This window comes from Nyctereutes procyonoides, unplaced genomic scaffold (assembly GCF_905146905.1).
Source record: "Nyctereutes procyonoides isolate TBG_1078 unplaced genomic scaffold, NYPRO_anot_genome, whole genome shotgun sequence".
NCBI classification, from domain to species: Eukaryota; Metazoa; Chordata; class Mammalia; order Carnivora; family Canidae; genus Nyctereutes; species Nyctereutes procyonoides.
This window is the reverse complement of record NW_026575133.1, coordinates 13,153,680-13,158,458: the sequence shown is the minus strand read 5'-3', so window position 1 is coordinate 13,158,458 and position 4,779 is coordinate 13,153,680. Positions and strand designations below refer to the sequence as shown.

The 4,779-nt window shown below is 40.9% G+C and overlaps 1 pseudogene; it reads right to left on the bottom strand.

The window, feature by feature from the left end:
* Positions 1 to 1,792: 1,792 nt before the first annotated feature.
* Positions 1,793 to 3,926, bottom strand: LOC129493725 (RNA-binding protein EWS-like; annotated as a pseudogene).
* Between the last annotated feature and the right edge of the window lie 853 nt (positions 3,927 to 4,779).

The window sequence follows — 4,779 nt, the reverse complement described above, 5'->3', positions numbered from 1 at the left end:
TATAGTGAAAAAAAATGACAGGGATTAAAGTGATAGACTAGAATATATATATTTCATAAAAAGAAAAGCAGTAATGGAGGAATAGGACTAAACAGGCATAAGACCATAAAGAAAACAAATAGTGAAATTACAGATGGAAATTCTACATTTAAAATAAATAGATTAAACAAGTAAAAAGACAGAAATTGGAAAAGTTTTAAAAATGTATAAGACATACATTTGAGACAAAGACATGAAATAGATTGAGATTAAATGGATGGAAAAAATTAAACTATGGAAACTTTTAAAAAAAGAGAGATGTATAGTGGCTATATTTATATTAGTCAAAATAGACTTCAAGATAAATGTTACTAGTGACAAATAAAATTTTATAAAGATAAATGGATTGATTCATCAAGAAAATAAAACAATTACAAATAGGTATGCATCTAACAGTAGAGCTCCAAAATGCATGAAAGAAACTGTCAGAATTGAAAGAAGCAGATAATATAGCAATATTGTGTAATAATCACGTATATTAAGTTTCAGAATATTTTCATCATCCCAAAACAGTTTTCTTCTATTTCCCTATCTCCCTAGTTTATGACAGTCACAAATCTGCTTTCTGTCTCTATGCATTTATTTATCCTAGATATTTAGTACAAATGGAAACAGAAAACTTGGCAGTTGTATCTGACTTCTTTCATGTAACAACATGTTTTTAAGGTCCGTACATGTTGTAATGTGTATCAGTGCTTCATCTCTTTTTATGGATGAGTAATAGTCTATTGAATATATATATATATATATATTACAAATTTTTTTGTGTGTGCATTCACCTGTTGAAGAGCACTTGAGTTGTTTATACCTTTTGGCTATTGTTAATAGTGCTAATGCAATCCCAGATGAATAGATAAATATTTGTCCAAGTACCTGTTTTCAATTCTTATGGGTACATACCTAGTGGTGGGTTATATCATAATTCTATGTTTAAGATTTTCAGGAGCCACCAAAATGTTTCCAGAGCTGCTGAACCATTTTAACATTCCCACCAGCAATGGACAAGTATTCTAATTTCTTTACATTTTTGCCAATATTTGCCCCCTTTCTCTCTCTCTTCCTTCCCTCCTTCCTTCTTTCCTTCCTTTCCTTCTTTCTTCCTTTTTAAATTCTAGGCATCTTATTGGGTAGAGTGGTAGCTCACTGTGATTTTTATTTTCTTTCCCCAAATGACTTATGATGTTTAACATTATTCTATGTTCTTGTTTATCATTTTTTTATCTTTTTTGGAGAAATTTCCAAATTCTTTCCCTCTTTTTAAATTGGTTGCTTATCTTTTTATTGTTGAGGTGTAAGAGTTTTTTATATATTCCAGATGCTTATCACTTATCAGATATATGATTTGTAAATATTTCCTCCCATTTTGCAGGGTATCTTTTCACTTTATTTATAATGTCTTTGGATACACAAAAATTTTAAATTTTGATGAAGTTCAACTTATCTATTTTTTATTTTGTTGCTTGCACTTTTGGTGTCATATCTAAGAATCTACTGCCAAACCCAAAGTCATTAAAAAGAATTACTCCTATGTTTTCTTCTAGAATGTTATTATTTTCTTTTTCTTTTTTTTTTTTTTTTGTTTATAAACATTTGGAATTTTATTTAAAAAAAAAAAAATCACAACCATGAACATTGTTACAGTTAGAGGCCCTCTTGGTTCTCCACAATGATACTGAGCATGCTCACAAGGGGTTCCCATTGTTTAGTCTTTAAACAACCATCTTTAAAAGAAGGGAAAACAAACTCGTCACACTACCATTTAACTTGTTTTAATGTTTCTTCACAAATGGTGAAAAATACTAAAGTACAGACAAGGAATAATCATAATGTTGTGGCCAACATTATAAATATGGAATTATAAATTTAAAACATTTTCTGGTTTAGAAAATAAATCTGGTAGTCAATGCAGCTCTGCGGGGTCTCTGCGTCTAGTAGGGCGGGTCTCTGCGCTCCTGACGGTGCTCGCCTTTATCCATTTTTCCAGGTCCTCCACGCCTGCCTCTTCTTCCTCCCATCTGTTCCATCAAAGGTCCAGGGGGCTCACCAGGACTGCCTCATCTTCCTCCGCCAAAGCCACCTCGGTCCATGCCCCGGCCACCACGGAAGCCCCCTCTGTCTCCACCGCGGCCACCTCTGAACATCCCACCGGGACCACCGTGGTCCACGAGGCCACCTCTTCCTCCCCGCATGCCGCCAGGGCCTCCTCTGCCACGGTCACCACCCGGGGGCGGGAAGGGTGGTGGAAGGAAGCCTTCAGGCTTCGGGGCCTTACACTGGTTGCATCCTGTTCTCCAGGTGAAGTTCTGGTTTCCACACTCTGGATTGGGGCACTGCCAGTCCCCAGCTCGGTGCTGGACGTTTCCTCCTCCAGATGGGTTCCCTCGGGAACCCCGGGGTCCTCTTGGGGGAAAGCCACCTCTGTCTCCTCCACGGCCTCCCATGTGACCCATGGGGCCCCCAGGACATCCTGGGTCCCCTGGACCTCCACGGAGTGGAGGTGGCATCCCTCTGCCCTCAGGGGAGGCATACCACCCCGCATGCTGTTCATTGGACGTTTCTTCCAAGCAAGAGAAACCTTAAGTTTGCTTCCTTGAAAATCTTTTCCATCAAACCACTTCACAGCAGCCTTGGCAGTTGGTGGGTCTTCATAGGATACTGTAGCATCACCTTTGGGCTTTCCTGTTTCCTTGTCCAAGTAGATATGGATCATGGGTTGTCCGGTTCTCTTGTTCATCTTAACAACTCCACACTGCTTAAAGAAGTCAGCCAGATCATCTAGAGTCACATTGTCATTTAAGCCTTGCACATAAATTGCACTGTTGTCAGAGTCTTCATCTGGATCTACAGGTGTGCCTAGATCAAGATCTGGTCCTTCATCCATGGGTCCACCAGGCTTATTGAAGCCACCTCGCTCTCCAGCGCCCATTCCACTGAGTCCTCCTCCCCGCCCACCTCTGCTCATGCCTCCACGATCAAATCCCCCTCTTCCCCTGCCCGGGTTATCAGGGCCACTCATTCTCCGGTTCTCTCCTGGTCCGGAAAATCCTCGACTCCTGCCCATAAACACCCATGCTACTGGGGTGGTCCTGTCGGAATGAACTCTGCTGCCCTTAGCTGCTGCTCTGTTGGCTATATTGAGCCTGGCTGTAGGATCCAGTTTGGGGGGGATAACTAGTGGGCGGCTGCTGCCCATAGCTGCTTTGTTGACCATAGCTACTCTGCTGTCCATAGCTGCTCGGCTGCCCATAGGTGTTCTGCTGAGAGGAACTGCTCTGATCATAACTAGTCGACTGTGTAGAGGAGTAGCTGGTAGGAGGATAAGATGGTGGTGCTGTGACTGGCTGCATGGGGTAGCTCCCAGGTACCTGGGGATAACTGTAGTTAGTCTGTACATATCCTAGGCTGGGCTGGTTGTAACCCCCTGTGCTAGATTGAGGTTGACTAGTCTCAGCGGGTTTGTTACCATCCTGTGGTCTTGCAGGTGCGGTGGCTGCTGGCTGCTGCCCATAGGCTGGGTAAGCAGGCTGAGTGCCATATGCAGACTGAGCTGCATAGGAGGCCTGGGTGGTAGTGACCGTAGCAGTGGTGGTATCATAAGCACCAGTGCCGTACCCCTGGACAGGCTGACTGTATGCCTGGGGGGCAGTTGGAGTAGTATAACCAGCGGGAGGCTGTCCATAAGAAGTTGCATAGGCGGTCTGCCCATAGGTCGCAGTGGTCTGAGCCTGGGTATAGGTGACCTCAGTGGGCTGTCCATAGGTTCCAGAACTCTGCTGCCCATATGCCTGGGTGGTCTGTGCATATCCTTGAGTTGGTTGGGCGGTGTATGCACTGTAGCCCTGCTGGGCTGCAGCTTGGCTATAGGTACTGTAATACGTGGATGCCATTTTCTCTCCTACCCTCTCGTTCTCTCAACGTCCGTCTCCCTCTCGCTTTCCCTCTAGCTAGAATATTATGATTTTCACTCATATTTAGATCATTGACCCATTTGGGGCTATTTTTTTGTATGAAGTTTATAAAGTGTGAATCTGCATCCTTTTGCACATGGATTTCTGGACTGTTAACTATTCCATAGCTCTATATGCCTACCCTTGTTCTAATATCAAAGTTTTTTGATTACTCTAGCTTTGTAGTGATTTTTTAAATCAAGAAGTGAGTCCTTCAAATTTATTCTTTTTTAAATATTCTTTTGGCTATTTAGAGTCCCCTGCAATTCCATATGAATTTGAAGGTATCATAGCTTTTCCATTTCTGATAAAAAAAAAAAAAGGTCACTGACATTCCATATAAATTTGAGGTTTCCAACTCTTACATTCTGCAAAAAGAGGCTGTTGGAATTTTGATAAGGATTGCATTGAATCTGTACTGCAGACTGCTTTCGGTAATATTGCCATCTTAACAATATTAACTTTTCCAATCCACAAATATGAGGTGCATTTCCATTTATTTAGGCCTTTTAAAGTTTCCTCCAGCATTATTTTATAGTTTTCAGTGTATAAATCTTTTACCCCCCTAATTAAATTTATTGCTGATTATTTTATTATTTGTATGTTATTGTAAATGGAATTTTCCTAATTTCCTTTGCAGATTGTTTATTGCTGGTATATAGAAACATCTAATTTCTATGTATTGATCCTGTAGTCTTAAACTTTGCTAAATGTATTTATTAATTCTAGTAGGGTTTTTGTAACTTTTGTTTAGGATTTTCTACATATAGGATCATGTCATCTGCAAATAAAG